This window comes from Camelus bactrianus, chromosome 1 (genome assembly GCF_048773025.1).
Source record: "Camelus bactrianus isolate YW-2024 breed Bactrian camel chromosome 1, ASM4877302v1, whole genome shotgun sequence".
Classification (NCBI taxonomy): domain Eukaryota; kingdom Metazoa; phylum Chordata; class Mammalia; order Artiodactyla; family Camelidae; genus Camelus; species Camelus bactrianus.
The window spans coordinates 63175013-63196633 of record NC_133539.1 but is presented as its reverse complement, the minus strand read 5'-3'; the positions used below and the strand labels follow the sequence as shown (position 1 = coordinate 63196633).

Here is a 21621-nt window from a genome sequence, read left to right as displayed (position 1 = left end):
GTAAATGGTTGAATAAATTATAGGAAATCTACATATGGATTAAAATTAAGATTAAAACAAAACTGAGTTAGAGCTCTATGCAATGACTTGGAAAATTTTTGCTGAATTTAAGTGAACAGAGCAAGTTACAGAGTAATGTGCATGAGAACATGTTAGCTTTTCTAAAAAGGAGGGATGGGTGCTATGATTGCTTGTGTTTGCCTGAGCAAAAAGAAAGGTGTGAAAAATACACACTGGCTGTCAATATTGACTACCTTGGGAGAGTGGGACTGGAGTGGAGTGTAGGGAGACAGGCTGAGGGGGTGGCAGAACTGGGACTGTAATTCTGGTCTTAGATGGCCTCAGTCTATCCTGCACATGTCACCCCTGTGTTTCACATTGTTCATATCTTTGAATTCCCACATTCTAAAATCAAAATTCCACATCCTGCACTCAATATCCATCAAGAGCTGGCCCTAGCCTACCATGTCTCCAACTCACCTACGAATGCAATATGTTTTAACCAAATTACACTTGACTCTTCTTGAAATGTTCCTAGGGCTTTTCTACTCTTTGACTTTGCTCATCCTGTCTACCTGGAATTCCCACCCCAGCCCTGCTTTCTTTCCATCACTGCCTAAAAAGCTTGTCTGTTCTTCAAGTTCCAACCAAAAGGCTGGAGCGATTGTAATACCTCTCAGAAACAAAGAGCTGAGCTCCCAAGTTTGGAAGGACAAAACCATAGCAGGTCTGGGTGCCTTGGTGGCTAAGTTCACCATCTTTCTCTTCATAGATAATCCTGCTCCAATCAAGTTTGGTCCCTAAGTGTCTCAAGACTCAAAATCCCAGGAAAGAGCACCCTATTAACTTAGCATCCTCATCATTTAGAAAAATGCCATCTATCTTCTCCACCTGAGTTCTGAATGAATACAGAATAAGGTATAAGGCCAATGGAGATCAAAATATCATCTGTATTATTGATGCCTTTTATTAGAGAATGTGATGTGAACAAGTATGCTTCCGCATATGGAACCCCAGAAATAGAAACAGCCAGTAGGGCTGGACCAGGGATAGCCCTCGCTCCTGCACAGCAGAATATGGGCTTCCTGCAGACAGCTCATGCTGAGAGGAAGTGAGAGGGGATGGGCAGTGCCTGACGAGTGTGTACTTTCCAAAAACCCCTCCTTCCCTGGGGACGAGAGGCCAGGGCTATGGCCCTTCTCCAGGTGGCAAGACATGTCATGCTCCCCCTTTATGGCCTTGGTCAGAGGGCAGGCCCCTGTCATCAGCAGCTTCACTAGACCACAGAGGTCAGGCAGGCCAAGTCCCAAAAGGAAGGGGGAAAGAATCTGGGCAGAAAAAGACAAGAGGTGTCCACGATGTCAGCCTGCATCCCCAACATGCCCTCTAGAAACGATGGGCTTTACTAAGCCCTCCAGGTACCCTTGCAAAACATAGACCCCCTCGGCAGGGGCCACCCTCATCAGGCTGTGCCCTTCACACAGGACAGCGCTTTACCTCTGCAGAGCACGATCATGACTGCCGGGAAGTGTGGCTGTCACAGCCCTGCGGGGCAAATGAGCAGGGACTCAAGATGATGAAAGTGCCAGCATTATGGTTTTCAGGTTTCTCCTCCATCAACTCCTCAGAAGGTGCTGGCAGGATGAAAATGATGACTGGGAGTTGGGGTGTGGGGTGGTGGGTACAGATAGGAAACTTGAGATTCATCGTCACTCCTCTGGAGGTGAGAGGATGGGGCCCGGGTGCCGTGTGCTTGGACACAGACCCTCCTGGCAGCCACCCCTACATCCCCAGGCTGGTGTTCAGCTTTGCACAGCCCTCAGCCAGCACACAGTGACTGCTCAGCGACACACCGGCAGGTCGGCACTTCAGCTAGGATGTGGCAAGAAGCATAGTTCAGCCCATTTTACAGTGACCTACTGTACAGGAAGCATAGCAGATAGAACCTCTTTCCTTAGGGGTCCCTGAAAATGCCCCTATGGGCGCTGAGTATGAAGAGGCTTCTGCTGGGGAAGAAGCAGGTGTCTTGGGATAGTTAGAAACCAGCTTCTCTAAGGTGGAGATTTGTAGCCCAAGAAGTCTGAGCAAAGCACAATTGTTGCTGATAGAAAAAAATCAGCCAAAAGATGAAGTGGAAGCACAAATTAAACACTGAGAGGATGGGGAGGAACTGGACCAGATGGACTTTAAGGAGAGTTTCAACTATGAGGTCCTAGGATTTCCTGATGGGGGTCTTACTTGGTAGATAGTAAACATGGGCAATTTTTAAATGTTTCTAGGTCTCACATGCCTCATCTGTAAATTGATATTTTCAATGTCCACCTCAGCAGGGTTATTGAGACATACGTATTACATACATATACACAGCGAGGTGGCCTGAGAGAAGGGCTCCGGCTCAGGACACGCACCAGTCTCTTTTCAACTGCCTCACTTGCCTGGTTCTTTGTTCAAAATTCTCATTCCCAAAGAATAAGTTCTAAGTCTTTTCAACAGAAGATGAGCTTTGGTGGCTCAGAAACAAAGAGAAGCAGGCTTACTTCACCCGTGAGGGGCAGGGAGGGTTCCTCGCGCTCCCGGGCTCCCTGCCCGGGCCCTGCTGGCGAAGGGAAAGCGTCTGTGATGAAAAGTGAGGGGAAATGAAGACAAATATTATATGATATCACTTACATGTGAAATCTAAAAAAATGATACAAAGGAACGTATTTACAAAACAGAAACAGACTCGCAGACATAGAAAACAAATTTATGGTCACCAAAGAGGAAGAGGTGGGGAAGGGAGGGATAAATTAGGAACTTGGAATTAACAGATATAACTACTGTATACAAAATAGATAAACAACAATTACCTACTGTAGAGCACAGGGAACTATATTCAATAGCTTGTAATAACCTGCAACGGAAAAGAATCTGAAAAAGACTATATATATATCTCAATCACTTTGCTGTACACCTGAAACTAACACAACATTGTAAATCAACTATACTTCAGTAAAACAAACAAGCCAAAGTTTTTTTAAGCGTTAAGAGAAAAATAATGAGGGGCAATCAAAGAGCATCCAATTACAGCCTAGTGACCCAGAGGGAGGACACACCAGGACTCTCAGAGGTTAGCTGAGGACAGAGCCTGCCCTGGAAGGCAGGGGTCCTTTTGTCCCATCTCCACCCCTGAATGGCTATAGGGGTCCCCTCTCTTCTCTGGGCCTCAGTTTCCCAGTCCTGAGAATGACTGGGTGGGAAAAGACAACATTGAATTGTCACAGGCACAGTCTCTCTCCACCCTGGCCTAAGGTCCCTGTAATGAAAATAAAGGGGTGCCGCTTCTTTCAAGAGCTGGCTGGCTGTGGTGGCACAGTGCTGGCTCTAGTCACGACTCTAACAGCCCTGCTGAAACGATTCTCTTTAGAAATGTTCCTGTGAGATGTGATTTCTGTGCCCACGTGAAGCACATTTGTTCCTGGGTGGCAGGAAGGGGCCATTTAGTGAATGACTCCTTTCTCTAACCGCTTAGTGCCCTGGGAGAGTTAACTCATTTCACAGAGGCAAGCAATTTACTCCTACGGGTTCACCATGAACCGTACCAGGCCTCCAAAGCTTTGCAAAATTCCCCAAGTCTCCCCAAAGTGGCTGCTACTGCTCGGTACGCTGAACAGAATCCTTCAAGGTTCTTTGGCTGATGGTGTTTTCCTGCTGAGTGTTTGTGAAATACCTTCTGGGTACAGAACCCTGCAGGAAGCACCTGGAAGATATGGAAGACAGGCGTGTCCATCCTCTAAAGCCTCACAAATAAACCAGGGACACACAGCAAGTCCCGGACTCAGAGTCAGGAGACCCTTCACAAGGTCCTGGGCCAGCCCTGTTGTCCTCCATTCCTCTAGCTGAGACACAAAGGGACTTGGTCATTCATCCCTACAGATTTTCCACTTTCTGAAAGTCTCCACAGAACATGCGACAAGTAACCCTAGTGCATGATGGGAGGTCAAAGGGGACAAAGCCAGTCCCCCACCGCACCTCAATACATACCATGAGAGTACATTTGCTTCCCGCACCTGCAATGCCTCCCTCTCCCCTCTGCTACTCCCAACCTCTCTTCCCTGTGTGTATTGGTTTAGCAAGATTTTAAAGTCTTCAAGCCTTTGAGTTATTAAAGCTTCGTGTCTTTGGGATCCCTCTATTTGCAGACTGCAAGCAGTAGGGTGAGGTCAGTTCATAGGGCACAACCCCCAAGAACTGGCTCCACCTTCTTCATTTCATAGATGAGGATGCTGAAGAGGAGAGAGCGAGGTGCCCAAGGTGATTCAGGGAGTGAGAGACTGGACTCAGGTCTGCTGTTGATGTGACCAAGGCATTTTCCTAATTCTTTTATTGTAATTCTTTTATTCATGTACATATTTAACAAATAGTTATTAAGTTCCTATTTGCCAAGCCCTGGACTAGGTACCAGACATAGAAATATGAAAAAGGCCTTCAAAGTTTACAGCCTGACAGGTGAGACAGACCAGCAAACACGTGATTCCAGGGGATGTCTTAAGTGGTCCCAGATTTAAGGCTGCCCAGGAGGTCATGGGAGCCCAGTGAAGGGGGACCGATCCTGGCTTGGGGAAAACTTCAGAGGAGGTGATGGTGGAACTGGCTGAAGGCTGTGTCCTGGTTCACTGGGAAGGAGACGTGGGGGATTCCCATCCCAGGGGGAAAAGGCTGCATGAGTAAAGCATGATCAGGGCAGGGGAGGAGGTGGGTAAGTTGTGAATTAAGCACTGGTGGGAGCCAGGTTCTGGGCCACGGCCTAAGTTAATGCAACCTTCTTCAGGGTTCTTCCAGCACACACGGACTTCCTCTGACAATCGCTCCTTCCTTACATGTGCTTTGGTAGCCTTCTTGGGTGGCCCTCACGAGGCTGTGAGTTCGCCCACACAGTCATCTCTGAGAAGATAGAAGTCCCCTTAGACTGTGAGCCCTTGTCTTCTCCCGGCTAGAGGACTGAGATGGCCGGGATTGCCCCTGGCAGCACTCCAGCTCCTAGGAGGCAGGGGGAGACAGATTGTGAGGACAGGGGCCCACAGGGCAGGGTAGGTCATCTGGGGGGTGGGGTCCTGGCAGAAGATGGTGAGTAAGTATGAACAGGAATCCGATCTGAGGTGGTCAGGTGCAGCCCACATGCCGGCGCCAGGCCATCACCAGGGAGTCTGGGGTATGGGTGATCAGATGGATGTCAGCTCTGACCAAGGACTCCAAAATCCAAATCTCTTCCCTAGAACTTGCCCTTAATCCTTAGGCTCATGGTCTGCCCCACAGACAGTTATTGCTGATGACAACTTGCAGTCATAACAAGAACCACAAGGGCCAGCCCAGCCACAGCATTGGTTCCAAAAGGGGAACCCAGGCCCGGCTGAGTGCCTCCCAGGGATTTCTAGCCAATAGCTCGACTATGGATAGGCTGCAACTGGCAAAAAACACCCTAAATCTGGCCTCTAAATCTAGCCCCTGGGCTTCGACTTTAGACCACCTGTCTCAGCAAGATTGAATGGTTGGCTCCCCGGGCAGCCTCCAGGACCTGCAGGGAGCAGAGTGCTGGCACTCAGGTCAGACCTGCCCTGTGCAGGCCCAGTGGAGGGCCTGCTGCCCCCAGCTGAAGGGCAGATGCTGGGCTGGCCTCTGCTTGATCAGCATGGCAGCAGGCTGGGAGGAAGTCATACATTCCGAGTCCCTAGAATTAGCTCAGCATCCCCAGCGGGGAGCATCTCACCTTGATTGATGAAGGGGTTAGATTAATAAAAACTCATAAGCTGTCTTTCTTTCTCAGGCTACATAATGTCTGGGAAATATTAGACATTCTCATAGTTTCAACTGAGCAATAGGTATTCATTATACTACCACGGCTTGAAATAGCCGTTCTGCCCCACTCTTCATCTCTCTGTTCTGGCCTTTCCCATTACTTCTGAGAATATGTGAAAAATAGGACAAATGTGCTTATAAGTTATATTGAGAAATTTAATCCATGGGGAGAAAGCCGTCTGTCACGTACAAATTGGATGTTATGAGTGTACACATCTTTATGAGTTCTGGGTTGCAAGCCACAGAAATGGGCTCCAAAAACAGAAAACAGAGTCGTTCAAAGGGTATGAGACTAGCCCTAAAGGCTGGAAAAGCTAGAAAGAAGGAGGAGTATGGAGAAAGAATAAGAAGAAGGAAGAAGAGGAAGAGGAGGAGAAGGAGGAGGAGAAAAAAAGGGGGGTGAGGAAGAGGAAGAAGGTTAAGCAGCCAGAATCACACTAAACTCATGCTACAGAACCAGCTTGGGCAGGCTCTGCCCTGACACTGACCACCAGACGTAAAAGGTGGCATCTCCAGCATCACTGGCACAGGGCACTGTACACAGCACACTTGATCTGGCCACTCCAAGGCACCAGAACAAATTCTCCCCAGGCCCTACATCTTGAGGTTACCCTTAGAAGGGTGCACCCACCCTGTTGCTCAAGACATTTGTGGGCCATGTCCCAAAAGCCATCCTTGAATTCCTTTTCCTTTTCCTCTCTCTCATATCCCACATCTAATCTGAGACTGATTTCAGCTAACTCTACTTTCCTAAATTGGCCAGATTTCTCAAATCTGTCCCCTCCTTCCCTGCTTGTCCTTAGTTCAAGCCCTCACTGCCTCTCATCTAGAATATCCTGCTGGACTTTCCCTGCACTGGCCCCAGAGCCATATGCCTGAAACAGAGGTGTGACTTCTGCTTCTAGTGACAGTGGACTAGCTTGTATCAGACCAGACTTCCTGCCAATAATAACTAGAAAATTAGACAAAACATATTGTTTTAAAAAATCCATTTGAAGTCATTGAAGAGCTATCAAGACCAAAAATGTGAAGGGCCAAGATCCTGGAAAGGAGGGAAGTACTTGGAGGTAAGCTGACAGAGGCCTCCTTGAGGCATTTGCCCTTTTGTGAGTGGCAGGCTAGAATTTGAGAAGCTGAGCAGAGCATTCAACAATCTCATGGGGCCAAAGAAACCAAAGCTGGAGTGGATGGTCTATCAAAGCAAAGGGGTAGCCTAACTGTTGGTCAGAAGCAAGAGTTTCCTCTCTGGAGGAAAATAATATCTGCTGGGGCATCATATATTCTCTGTACCCACACTGTCTGTTTCCTGCAGTGATGGAAGTGCTCTAGAATATGCAGTGACCAAAAGAGCAACCACTGGCCATATGTGGCCGTGGGCACTTGCAATGTGATTAGTGCAGCTGAAGAACTGAATTTTTAACATTAATTCAAATAGCTACATGTGATTAGTAACTGCTTTTTAAAACAGTGGTAAAGTTCTATACAATGTTTGGTTTTTGATCAAAAATTTCAAGGGATACCATGAGGCAAAATCAAACGATGAAAACCAAGAGGAAAAAAATATACATAAACAGATTCAAAACATATCCAGATACTGGAGTCATCAGACACAGTCTTTCAATCAGAGGTCATGACTCCCTGTATTTATTAAGATTAGGTTTGGCTGAATATTATAAAACCCCCAAATAACAATAATTTAAACATGAGAACTTCTTTATTTCTCACCTAAAAGAAAAGGTGATACACAGGTTTGCTGGCTCTTCTGTCTCCTCTGTCATTTTCAGTTTTGGTTTTCATCATCAAGGTGACTTTGTAAGTCCAAAAGGGTTGCTGGAACTCCAACCATCACGTCCAAGCTGCAGATCAAAAGAAGACAAAATGAGTAAGGGGAGATGGGATCTCACCTGGCTAACTCATCACCTTTTTGGCAGCCTTCCTAGAAGTTCTACACAATACTCTGCTTATTTCCTTCCTGTCAAAATTTATTCATGTGGCTGCCCCCCACTGCATAGGAAGCTGAGGAATATTGTCTTTTGGTTTGGAAATTAATAGGCCAAGCTAAACAGCATGTTCTGTAAAAAAGAAAGAAGAAAGGGGAGAATAAATATCGCAGTAGGTAACTAACCATCTCTGTTTTACGTTCCTACTTAAGGACCTTGAACAACTCCCCACTGCCAGGCACATAAAGACCCTCACAGTTTGGCCCCTACCTCTCGCTCCAGTTCTATCTCCTGTCCCCTCTCCAGACACTCCATACTCTCACCACCTCTAGTCACCGCCACCTCTACGATGCCCAGATGCAGGCTGTCATGCCCTTGCTCCTGCTCACTCTTTGGCCTGGCATGCCCTTTCTCCGACAGGTCTGGCTCATTTTCAAAGCTTAATTCAAAGGTCATCTCTCTTGTGTCAACTTTCCCAGCTCTCCTCCTCTGAATCGAAATCTGTCTCTTGGTTCCGGTAGACCTTAGTGGATACCCCACATTACTGCGTTTGCATTGGATTGTAATGATTGCTTTTCACGTCTTCTCTCTTTTTAAAATATGAGCTTCTCTGACTCAGAAACACAACTTACTCTTTATTTTTATTCCTCTAGTGTTTGTCAGGTGGTCTGTGCTCTGTCAAGTTTTGCTGAATCGATAAAAGAGTAAAGGATCAAGTTAGTTAATAAATCTCCAAAGCTATCCCTCTCTAGCATATCTAACTCCAGAAAACTCAGCCTTCGTATAAGATGGAGGTGAACTTACAAGTTCCTTTTGTTACGCCCAAACTGTGTGGTATGGTGCATTGTATGAAATAGACATGCCAAGCTGAAATATTATTTGACACAGTGGTAAAAAAATCAACTTAAAAGCAACACAATTATAATTAGCAGTAACAAGGAATTACATTTTATTCATCAGGGTTAGATCAAACATCACCTTTGTGCTCAGCACCGTGAAATACACTGTGTGAAATCCCCATCATTCTTCCTTCACACCCACCCCTTCTCCCTGACAGACAACACCCCTCACCAAATAAACTTCACAGTTACTGTATTCTAGGATGGTGAGACCCTGTAAAAATAGAACATGGAGCCCTAGAACAGTTAGGTGACAATTAGGTTATAATGTGTCATAATAAATGGTACCTGTTCACTATCAAATGATATCCATTACTATAAATATTTAGAGAAAGGAGGGAAAGATATAAGCAGGAGTGGCAAGAAGAGCCTCTGAACTGGTCTTTAAAAGCACAGCAGGACTGAGCAAAATAGTGACAATCAAAGCATGAAATACAGGCCACGGGTGGGAGGAGAAATGATTTTAGGGAGACACAGGCCCGAGACTGAATAGCATTAAATTGCATAGCAAGAAGTTCTCCTGTTTCATTCCCTTCGGCTTTTTAAGTTTACCTTAAGGAGAATTTTCATTGGCACATTTTTAACAGATAGTAACATTCCTTTTAATAAACATGGGATAAGTCTCAAGCCTTGATCCTGGTAGACGACAATATTTAGCTAAAATTTAATGGCACTGTTTTGCTTTTTATTGTATTCATTTGTACAGGCATTTTTCATTTATGTTACCTGATGATGGTTTTCCATCATATATTTTTACTTTTAAAATCAATTAAGGGGGGAGGGTATAGCTCAAGTGGTAGAGTGCATGCTTAGTATGCACGAGGTCCTTGGTTCAATCCCCTGTACCTCTTCTAAAAACAAATAAATAAACCAAATACCTCCCCCTCTAAAAATCAATTAAAAATAAAATAATAAAATAAAATAAAATAAATAAAGTATAAAGGAAGAGTCAATTTAAAGAAAACTAATAAGTAAATAATAGTACAGATGGTATGTGGCTATGAGGGAAAAATGGGGAAAATGTACTTAAAGGACTGAAGTTTGGGGAATACAATGACAGTGGGAGTGGAGAAGAGAGGCTTCCCCTATTGTGATGAAAGCTGGGCAGGCAGAGGGCTGGGGGAAGCAGGGGAGAACCCGGAGGGGGATGGAGAGCTGGGGGGCAGGGCACAGGCTGGAATGGGGAGAACTTTCCCACCAGGCTAACATCTCCTCCCATCAGTAGAGGAGATATTGTGCCTCTCATTGTGTCCCAGTGTCATTCCTGGTCCATGTCTCTCACCCCGTGCCTGTGTCAGGGTGCGCTGAGGACAGCATGCGTACGTGGGGAGCAGGCACCACGGAAAGGCCCAGCCGGAGGAAAGAGAGAGGAGAACCAGCAGCACTCACAGAAGAGCAACACTTTTCAGTACTCAGCCCAGAACAAGACCTGCCACCACAAATCAGAGCCGCAGCCCCTGGTGCCCAGCGTTGTGTCTCCCAGTTACCCACGAAGGGCCATGTCATTGGGGACATGGGACTGTGTCGCTCCCACCTGGTATCTGCCCTGGGCCCAGCCTGGAGTGTCCAGCAGAGTTGGTTCACGCATCTTCACTCAGAGACCTGGTCCTCCACCCCTACCCTTTATTTCCTGTCCTCATTTCTGCCCTCTGATTTCATAGGACTGTATTCCTGCTCTTTCCCTCTCTTCTGCTCTGAGGACAGGAAATCTAAAGCAGCCCTCAATGTCCCACAGATGAGAAAAGCAATAAAAGTGGGGAGAAAAGGGGTGGAGACTGTGTTCTGAATAAGCAATCGACCTGGCATTTGCAAGCTCCACTGAGTCTCTGGCTGATCTTACCCAAGGTGCCAAATGAAGTAATGCTGAGTGGAGGCTCCACTTCTCAGCATCCGATGCCATCAATCTAGACCCGGCTGGCAGCACCGACTTCCCTTGAAAAACATTTTAAAAAGAAAAGGTCAGAACCATTTGTTTCTGCATGTGAATGAATTCAGAAAGCCCTGATTTCTTGTCCTTGGAAGACTCAGCACGAACCCAGATGGCTGCTTCAGACCTTCCAGAACAAGCTCTTTGGGCAAAGTGAGACTTTCCAAGGCAAATCCCCCCATCTGAGCCCATCCGTTAGCAGTCAGTCCCCTGAGTCACCTGTATCTAGTCACAGAGCAGAGCAATGTGTGATGGCATGAGGTTTGGAGTTGGATTGTTGAGGTTTGAATCCTAATCTTTTTACTTACAAGATGTGTGATGTTGGGCTTATTACTTAATGTCCCTGAACCTTTCTAATATGTAAAATAGGTAAAGTGAATAAGAATAAGCACTGTCTCATAGGATTCTTGTGAAAATCAATTGGAATAATAAATGTAGAATGGTTAGTATATTGCCTGACATACAGTAATATGGTGGTTCATAAAAGTTGGTCGTAATGACAGTAATAGATAAAATAGTCCTGAAGTCATCTGAAGACTTGACTGCATGGGACTGTTCCAAGTGGCTTCTTTACTTGCATGTTTTGTCCTCAGCTGAGATGGCTTGAACATCTGGGGGCTAGCTTGGCATCTCTTTCTCCATGTAGCCCCTTCAAGTGGGCAGATTGGGCTTCCTCACAGCATGGCAGGCTCAGAGAAGTCAGACTTCTTACATGGCAGCTGGTTTCTTCCAGAGCAAACATCCTAGGAGAACAAGAAGCTGGAAGTCTTATGACCTAACTTCAGAAATCATGCGGCAGCATCACTTCTCTGCCACACTCATTTGGTTCCACAGGGTCAGCCCTGATTCAGCACAGGAGGTACCTACTCAAGGGTGTCAACCACAGAGAGGGGTCACTGGGGCCATCCTCGAGACCAGCTACCACAGTAGCCATCAGCTTCTTCTAATGCAATGTTGAAAGGAGCGCTGGGTTTCAAATTGGAGACTTAGATCCAACATTCTTAGTCTTCCTTGTTGAAGGGGCCACTCTGAAATGAGGCTGCTGTCACTCCCTAATGTCTGAGCTGTGTGTGTGTGTGTGTGTGTGTGTGTGTGTGTGTGTGTGTTTGTATGTGTGTGGGCTCCAGGAAGTTTACTTTAGCTCATCACCTGTCTGGTTCATTGTTGGCACTGAATAAACAATGTACAATTCAGAAGAAGAGTTGTTACCTCGTGCTACTATGCCAAAGTCCTTCTGAATGGAATTTCTGCTAACTCAGGGTGAGTTATTTTTAAAAAATTCTTTTAAATGGTTAAGCCAACTGATCTAAGAAATCTCACCAATGCCTTCATTTTCTCTTGACCTCCATTTTTTTTTGAAACCTACCAGAAAGCAGGACACATACTCACTGGGGATCTTACATGAATTGCCAAGCAGCTGGAAAGAACTCAAGGTGACAAATTACTGACATTGTCTCTTTAGGCTGCACTCAGGGCCCCGGAGAAAGCCACTTAGCCTCTCAGTGGCTGCTCTATACCTTCGGTGAGGCTCTGGGCCTCCTGGGGTGGGGAGGGATCAAAGGCCTCAGTGAACGCTCTGCCCAGCCTGGAGCACCATGGGTGATAGGGAGACTGAGGTGTCAGTCGCACCTGTACCCTCCACATCCAAGCTCTCAACACTCCAAGGAAACTCTTTACCAAGTCAGAAAGCAGCAAACAGACTTGCTGCTCCTAAAAACCCAGGGACATTTGCCTCTTGCATAGGGAGGGAAATGTCCCATCTACAGACATATAGGATGTTGGTTAAAGGAGGAGATGCCTGAGAACGTGGGCCATAAACCCAGAAACCCTTTTTAAGGAGGTATCTCTTTGGAAATACGGCTTCGTGGAATGAGCTCTGACCTGGGAGTTGCTCTGGTTCTGCTTTTACCTGGACATGAGCTCTCCAGGTGGAGACTTTGTCTCATGGGTTCAGTTCCAGAACATGCTGGTGGAATCCCACATCTTATGCTCAGTCCTGTGCTCTAAGCTTCAGGCCCACACATCCCACAGCCTACCAGACAGTCTCCTCTGGACATCCCATGAATACCTCCCCTAAAGCATCCAAAGTTCATTGCCCATCCTCTGTAACTCCCACCTCCAACCCATTTCCCTGGTCCTGGGTAGTGATCTCTATCCATCCAACAACCAAGACAGGAACCCTGAGCTCCATCCATCCCTTATCACATCTAACCAGTCACTATGCCCTTCAGTTCTCTCTCAGAATTGTCTCTGAATACAATGCTCAGCCTTCATCCTTCCCACTCATCCTGCAGCTGCAGAGTCCAGCCCACACTGCATCTTACCTAGACTATGAGACGGCTTCCAGTGGACCCGCCCTCTCCACTCCCTTACCGCAGACAGACCCAGGCTCCTCCTTCTTGAGACCAAGTCCAGATAAGGGAGAAAAACACGGTGAGAGCTACTGATTAGCTGTGTTTCCTGGTGTCTGGGGCACATTATTTCCCTACCCTGGGTCTTTTGAGCCTTCATCTACAAAGTAAAGGCATTGGATAAACTAAACTCTTCTAGAAACTCTTGCCTATTCCAAGATTCTGTGATTCTTCTGAGGAAACTTCTGCAGAGGAAAAGCGTATCTGACCATAAGCTTCAGGAAGCCTCCTGCCATCTGAAGGAGGAAAATCACTAACGTCTCCTCAGTGCAAATTAATGTCATTGAACCGAATCCAGTCCAGTTCAGCAGGAAGAAATACCTCTGGGAAGAAAAAGAGTGTGCTGGAAATAAAAGGTTGGAAGGATTCCCTTTGGGAACAGCTGATCTTTCAGAGACATGGCAGTGAACACCCAGAGGCCTCTGTAGACATCAAAGAGCTCTTCTTTTCGGGGTTAGGTGAGTGGAGTAAACACCCACTCTGAGAATGTGGAGCTGGTCAGGAGCCCCAGGCTGTGGGGTTGCCTCTGCTGTATGACCTGTGGTAAGTTACTCCACTTGTCTGGTCTGCTTCTCCAACTCTAGTTGCAACTGATGATCTCTAGGCTGATACTAAGTCATCTCAAAGGAAGTGGGTGAGCCTTACAGGATCTTAGGATCTGTCCTGGGTCCATGGGAAGTTAAGGAGGTTCCTGTTTCTCCCAAAGTCTTAGTTAGAATCCAGAAGTTTTAACAAAGAAGAAAAGTGGAAGAAAGGAGCTGTGATGGTTGATTTTATGTGTCTGTAAACTTGGCTAGGCCATGGTGCCCAAATCTTCAAACATTATTGTGACTGCTTCCTGTGAAGGTGTTTTTTCATTTGTTTGTTTCTTTTCTTTTTCTTTCTTTCTTTCTTTCTTTCTTTCTTTCTTTCTTTCTTTCTTTCTTTCTTTCTTTCTTTCTTTCTTTCTCTTTATCTTTCTTTTTTCTGGATGAGATTAAAGTTTACACTGGTAGATTTTAAGTAAAGCAAATTACCCTACATAATGTGGGTGGGCCTCATCCAATCAGTTGAAGGCCTGACTAGAACAAAGACTGACCTCCTCTGAGCAATAGGAATTCTTTAAACTCAAACTGCGACTCTTCCCAGGGTCTCTCGCCTGCTGGACTACACTGCAGATTTTGGATTTACTAAGCTTCCAAAATCAGAGGTAGGGGAGGTCAATTCCTTAAAATAAATAAATACGTATACATATCTTGTTTCTGCTTCTCAGGGGAACACTGACTTACACAGGAGCTAGCTCTACTACCTAGAGCAGATGAATAGGCCTTAAATTGTAAAAGCATTACAAGCTCTGCCAAGGTTACCAAAAGATCCTGAGTCCAGCTATACTTTCCAGATGACTTCCAGGCTGCTCCCTACAGGGACTATGAGATGGTACAGAACTCTCTCTGGAATCCAAGACCTTCCTGCTCTAAAGGAGCATTTTTCCTGTAGGTAAGTACCACAGGTAAAGTCAGAGGAGGCCTGGAGTCGGGGCAGGGTCAACTCCCTAGAGCATCTATTTTGGTAATAATTAACATTGACTAGCTCAGGTGTTGTATATAGTTTCTTCATAGTATATGATTTAGTCATCAAAACCTAGGAAGCAGGTACTGTTAATATCCACTTTCCAACGATGAGGAACCTGAGGCAGCATGAGGTTAAATTACTCCTTTACCTGGAGTGGACACTGTGTTCTTCCGCCTGGTGGGTACCAGGAGCTCTACATGTTAGGTTGCTTGCTGGGGACAACCCTATGAGCTAGATGGTACACCCATATTGTTCAAGTGAGAAGCTAAGACCCAGAGTGGTCAAGTAGTTTCATAGGGTCACACAGCTAGTAGTGGCAGCATCAAGATTCAAACTCAAGTCCTTCTGACCTTGTCCCAAGCTCTCTCTATCCAGCCATACTGTTCCCACCCACATTTGCTGCATAGGGACTCCCATCTATCCCCACTGTTTACCAGCCTACTGACCCCCTGGTCACATTTCACTATAATTATTACCATGAGTCACCATCATCTTGATGGTAATTATACCTGTGTTTGCATAATACTGTGCAGATCGTCAAGGGCTTTAACATACTTGCTTCACTCCGCATGGTGAGCCAGGGCAGTCGATAATATCCCCTGTCCCACAGGGGCTGGTTGAGGCCGAGGGTGAAGGATGGAAGCTAATATTGACCAAGTACCAGCTGCCCTTTAGGGTGGTGCTTGGGGCTATGACAGGACTTGTCTGATTTATTTCTCTCCGCAATCCTGTGAGATGACTGCCTCCATTTGGCAGATGAGGAAACTGAGTGTATAGAACAGCCATTGCCAGGTGAGGTCATGGGAAGAATGGATTTTCCCACAGGGTTGTTGAGATGCTTTGCACTGGCCCACTCCCTGTCGCTCCTGGAGACCTGGCTTCCCATGGACTTCACCCAACTCCCTTTTAAGGAAGTGCTCCTGAGTCTCCCCTTCCAAATTCCAGTTCCTAATTAATCTCAAATCATTGTTGAGAAGAGAACATGGAGAATGAATTAATGCTCTGGAAGCGCAGGAAATTTACTAACTCCTTCCTAGTAGCTTTGTAGAGAGGAAGCACTCTCATTCCAAAAAGCCTCTGATCTCCATCTTGGAATCAGAGGTCACATGATTGTGTGATCTGGAGCTGAAGAGACTGTGTGAGGCATCTCCCTGGCCCCTGCTCCCCAATCCTACCCCAACCTCACCCAGTCCCCCAAGCCATAAACCCAGAGGTCATCCACGACTCCCCACTCTCCACTCCCTACACGTCCAATCCAGCACCAACCCAGCTAGATGTAGAGGCCAGACTCTCCTAGAAGCTACCACTCCTACCCTGCGGCCATCATCTCTCCCCAGGATCAGGCTAACATTCCTCAACCCCATCCCACGTGAGTTAGTTCTTTGCAGACACCTGCTCCCTCTACCCTCTCACTTGCAATGCGGGTCACTCTCTGACCCTGTCCATACCCACCCCCTCTAGTCCTACCCCTCTGCCTGACCACACCTTGAAATTAACTCAATGTCTGCTTCCTTCACTAAACCGAAGACTTTATAAGAACAAGAACCACATATCTCTCAGTTACCATGATACTCCCAGAGCCTAGTATAGTGCCTTGTATGTAGAAAAGGCTCAGTAAACATTTGTAGAGTGAATGGATGAATGAATGGGTGAGCAGTATTATCGCAAGTGTCTTAACATCCTGTGCTTTTTTGCCCTCCACTTCTGTAACCTCCAGTGAGCTTCCCCAGGTCCTTCAGGGACCAAGGCCCAGGCCTGGTGGTGTGATGTGGCTCTGTCATGGGCCAAATTCAGCCCGCAGTGTCCTGCGGCCCAGCCCTCCTCCAGTTAGTCCAGTTACTCCCGCTCCCTTGCATGCCTCTCCCAGCACCTGCCCCTTCCTCATCACCAAGCCACACCTCACACCCACATCTGCATGGCCTTGTCGCAATTTCCCTCCTGTGGCCATGCTGGGTCCCGTTTACTCCTCCTGCCTCGGATCTGACCTTCCTTGAGGCCAGCAGTGAGCTAAGGAGTTAAGCTTGTGACTGAGAACTTCAGTAGCCTGTGCCCTTGGTCCTTCTCTCTCTGATGGGCTGCTTCCCCAGAATGGAGGATAACAAAGCATATCTCTGCGTTATGCTCCAGCAATTTGCGTTATCCAAGTTCTCTGCTACAGAGTGCAACGCCAGTGATTAAAAATTTAAACACACAAGAAGGTCATGTTCATGTTTTGTGGGAAGAGCAAGGTGTTGAGGTCAGTATTACTGTCTTAGGCTCTGGGCTTGACTGTCCAGCCACGGCTACTGAGGGACAGTCAGCACCCTGGTCACTGATTCTCCTGAAGTCTCAGTCCCTGCAAATCCAAGTCTTGGGTTAAGGCCAGGATTCTGTGTCCTATTTTCTGACAAAGACATTGGTGAGGTCCCAGGTAGCAGCGCTGCGCAACTCTTAACACAAAAAATTCTGCAATTTTCCTCCAGGAAAAAGAGAAACTATAAGAATAGACACTGTTTCCTCTCAGAACAGTCCTTCGTTATCCTAGCAAATTGGGGGCACTGAGGTCAACATCAAAAAGCATGCATTGAGTGTGCCTGGCAAATAAAAAACTGCCCCCAAAAGACTCACTCCAGGAGGACTGAGGGGAGAAGGAAGGAATCACCGACCTTTTAGGTTTTGCATGCTTTTGTTCTGCAAGTATGTTTTGTTTTTATAATTAAGAACAAAAGGCACATTTTCCTTCCAATGCCTTCTCCCTTAGGCATGGAATCAGAACTGCAGGATCTCAAGGGGCCAGAGGGCCCTTGAAGATCATCTAGCCCAGCCCCCTCCTTGTCGGGAGGTGGGGGGTGGGCAGAAGGTGAGGCACTTGCCCAAGGTCACCCAGCTCAAGGTCATACATCAGGCAGGATGCCTTTGGAGTTCATTTCCCAGATTCATTTATTTATATAGCAATTGTTCCATAGCTAATCCAAAGGAATGTGGGCTGCTACAAAAAGTGTGGCCTGAAAGTTCCCCAAGAAAAATAAAAGGCAGTTAGGAGTGTGCTAAAAACCTGAGTGTGACCATTCTGGGGTAGGCTTGTGAAAGCTCAGAACGGAGTGAGAAAATGCTAAGAGAACATGATAAAGGAGGCCCCCGGGACTAAAAAGCACTCTCTCCCTGTCTATATGTCTACTGATATTTCTATATCCTTTTTTCTGTGTCTTGGGAGAGAGAGAGAAGGCAATTGAGTGAAATGAGGGTGGGGAGTGGGGGATGGGTGACTAGAGGGGCATATCAGGCAATTTAATGGCTTCTCCTTTCTCAAGCTCCAGAAAAACCCCCAAGCTGCAAGGGGAGAGCCTGGGAAGAGACGGCCCAGAGCCCTTTGGAAATCCTGAGGGGAGGAGCTTCCTCACAGTCCGTGCTGAGGGGACTTGGGAGGCCAGAGGACTGGAAGGGGATGGTCCCCAGTGAGCTAGGATCGGTCAGGGAGGCGAGGGTCCTTCTTTTCCCATTGGTTGCTGGTGTAGAATGCTGGCTCCCCAAGATACCACCGAAGCAACCTGCTGATGAGAAAACACTGAGTTTATTCCTACTGCAGTGAGGGAGGGTTCTACTTCAACAGGGTCTTAGGAGTGTCCTGGAGGAAGTCGGACAAAGTCAAGATACTTACTGGGATTTCTAAATCTTGTTTAAGATGAGTCTTACAACTGCAGGGGAAAGGCAGCGCCTGATTAGGACTGGGTAAGGCTTGTGACATACTCGTTTAGGACTGATGGTCACAGCAAGGCAAAGACTTTGAGGCAAGGGGTTCAGAAAGGTGGAAATTGTCATTTGTTGCTTTCTATTAATGAGTTGGTAAGTGTTTCAGGAAGCTCTTGCCATGAACAATAAATTATCTGCAACTTTTATCTTGCTGGGAAAGAGGTTTCTAGAATGGTTAATGACGAGTTTTCTGAAATGGCTCATAAAGTTATGTTGATGAAGATAGTAGAATGATTAATAGAGACCGTAAGCTGAGTGGGTGCCATGGCTTCGGTTCTCATTGGCAGACCACCCCGGAGTGTTATGCTCGGTTCTGGGCAACCACTTTTAAGGAACATCAACAAATTAGGGCCTGTCTCAAGGTTAATGATGAGCACTCTGAAGCAACGTCCTGTGGCAAATGACCGGAAGAACTGGGGTATTCAGCCTGGGGAAGTGGAAAGTCTGGGACCTGCCCCACGACAAAGGTATGCTGTGGGGGTGAGGCAGTTGCCCTGTTCTCTAAAGGCCTGGAAGGCAGAATTAGGACCAATGGTCGAGACACACAGAAGCAGGCTCAGTTTGGCTTAAGAAAGAAATTTTTAAGAGTTAGAAGGGATGGGCTGTCTAACAAGGTGCTTAGCTCTCTGCCAGGAAAATTACTCAAGGAGGCAATGTTGACATTGTTGTGGAAGTCATTGTTGGATTTACTTTTGGATTCTTCTCTCTCTTTCTCTTCTTTTTTTAAAAGTACTGCTTAGAGTTTAAGGTCAAGCTCAAATACTCCCTCCTTCCATGAGGCTGCTTGATCCCTCCCCAGTTACAAATGATGGATAACTCTTATTGCGGTACCATTCCCACGGCATTATCACCATCTACCTACCATTACTGAGAGGCTCTGCCTGCCTGGTGACTTTTAGCAGGGCCTGTCCCCTCTCTCAGCCTTGGTTTTCTCATCAGTAAGATGGCGGATTTAGGAATTCGAGCCAGCCTTGGGCAAAGTGGCTCTCAGTGAGCTGAAAAGATGGCAAAAACCAAGACACAGATACACATGGAAGCTGTCCTCTAAGGCCTACAGAGAAGTCTTGGGAAAGAGGATGATGACTTGTTCTTTCTGATTCCAGGGGGAAGAAATCGGCCTCCATCATGGGCTTAGTTCCCAGGATCTGACTGTTATCAGCGAGGACATCCTAATAACCAGTCTCTGCTTGAGGGAGGAAGGGAGTGAGCGCTCGGTTCCTGGAGGTGTTCTGGCAGAGACCCGTGAAGGGAGTGTGGGCAAGCTTGTCAGTTAGGAGGCTTAAGGCTGCAACTGACAGAACCACAGACTAAACGTTGCTTTAACAGTAATGAATTTGTTATCTATCGTAATAAGAAGTCCTGTTACCTAATAAAATTGGGTAGATGACGTAGCACATCAAGGATGTCAGGGCTCTGGGACAGCGTCTCTGGGGTACTCTGGAGTTTCCCCTCATGGTCCAGCCACAGTTGGGAGTACCATCTCCTCATACACACCCCCCCAAATACAGGAAGGAGCAGGTACTGAGTTTCTTTTTACAAATGAAGGAAATATTCCCAGAAGCCCTCACAGGCTTCCTTTTATACCTCACTGGCCAGAGTGGAGTCGCATTGGTGTGCCTCCTCCAGTCACCAGCAAAGAGAGAGGGATTAGCTTCATTAGCTTAAATTGGTCAATGAGTGTGGGGAATACCCATGAAACACCTGGGCACTCAGTACCTGAACAAAATTGGGGTGCTGTCAGCAAGGAAGAAGGGGGTGTCGCTGGGCAGGCCATGGACACAGTCTGCCGTAGCAGGGGTTTTTGACCAGACAACTCTTGAGCTGGATGCCAGCTCTTTGATTCTATTTCCAGAGTTCTTTCCAGTTTGAGAATCTTAGTTGTTATAAGTTGGCACTTCTTTTTTTTTAATTGCTTTTCTGACTTTCTTATGGCCCAGTTTCCCTGCCCCACTCCCTGTCTTGGAGGTTGCAGTTAGGCCCTGGTGACACACTTGGCACGGGAAGGCTGTGAACACAGCCCTGACGAGCTGGGTGTGGGCCCAGACAGTAAATGCAGCAGTTAATTGTTTTCTTCTCTCCCTCAACTGCCCTGCAAAAAAAAAAAAAAAGAAAGAAAGAAAGAAAAAGAGAAAGAAAAAAGAAAAGAAAAGAAAAGAAAAAAGAAAAAGAAAGAAAGAAAAAAGAAAAAAAAATAGAGGAGACTGAGAATCAAAGCATGAGCTGAGGAAAGGCCGGCCAGCTCGCTGCAAAGGACACACCTGCTTTGATTCTGCTCTGAACCGCATCCTTCATGGCCCCAGGACGGACAGACATTTCAGAGGCTTGAAATGGGGTGGAGATATGCTTGCTGGGTTGGTCTCTTTATCCGTCTAGGACTCCTGAGATAACCTGATGTAACCAGGGTTGTTCTGAACTAATCTGAGCTGGCAGCCCAAAGGCAAAGTCTGCCCCAGTGTCCAGGCCCTGAAGGCCAGGATGTGGAACGGGAAGGCTGGGCCTTGAGCTTTCTCTGTGTGAGCCAGGGCCCTGCCTCCCAGGAAGACCCACATAATGAGGGTTCTTGCAAAACAGGAAAGGAGAGGTTAGATTCTGGGCCTGCAAAAAAAAAAAAAAAAAAAAAAAAATGAAAGGCCAACGTCCACCGTGTGTTTTCAGAGGCGTGGCTCTTCTTGCCTCTCAGCCACCACCCTTCACATCTGCCCACCTGCTCCCAGCCCCAGCTCCCTGTTCTGCTGAGAAATTCAGCCACAAGACGCTCTGGCCACCTGCATTTGCCACACAGCTAGCAGGGGCGGAGGGAGGCGGAACACTCAGCCTGTGGTAACTTCTCATCAGTCTCATAATTCTGAATCTGGATACGCTACACGTTGCAGACGGGGAGGCTGGCAGACCGGAGATGCAGGTACACTGTGGAAAGTGAGGACTGGCGTCACACTGGCTGTGATGACGATGATGCACTAACCATGGGCATTGGTTAGAGACCACTGACGCCCATCCCCAGTCACTGAAGCCTCGAGGGTTCCAGACCCTGTGCTAAGTGCAGTTGAGGTGACAGGTGGGACTGATACTGGGGTCTGTCCTCAGGGAAGTCATAGACAGCCTGCTGGAGGTAAGGCACACACATACACGCTCATGAAAAAGTCAGGCTACGTGGGCTCAGATAAGGCAGGACAACATCCTATGGAATCACTTATAGCACCTAAAAGAAGGTTTAATTATTACTGATTTCTTACTATGAGTCCAGTTCCACGTAAGCTTCTGACATGGTGATTTCAACCTGACTCCTAACTCTACGCGTCTGCTAAGATTATTCACAGGTGAGTAAACTGAGG

At 46.9% G+C, this 21621-nt stretch overlaps 2 long non-coding RNA genes across 3 annotated transcripts; one reads left to right on the top strand and one right to left on the bottom strand.

Annotated features, from left to right (window-relative positions):
- Positions 1 to 2786: 2786 nt before the first annotated feature.
- Positions 2787 to 8364, bottom strand: LOC123618118 (uncharacterized). Its single transcript, XR_006726507.2, has 3 exons — positions 8043 to 8364; positions 7558 to 7688; positions 2787 to 5016 (listed from the first exon to the last, which is right to left on the bottom strand). It is a non-coding gene; the product is annotated as an uncharacterized LOC123618118 (long non-coding RNA).
- A 4119-nt stretch (positions 8365 to 12483) lies between these two features.
- Positions 12484 to 20918, top strand: LOC123618119 (uncharacterized). Of its 2 annotated transcripts, none has more exons than XR_012507541.1 (3): positions 12484 to 13552; positions 14388 to 14485; positions 19393 to 20918. It is a non-coding gene; the product is annotated as an uncharacterized LOC123618119 (long non-coding RNA). The 2 variants fall into 2 exon arrangements; XR_006726508.2 differs by having other exon boundaries at positions 14262 to 14485.
- Positions 20919 to 21621: the final 703 nt, after the last annotated feature.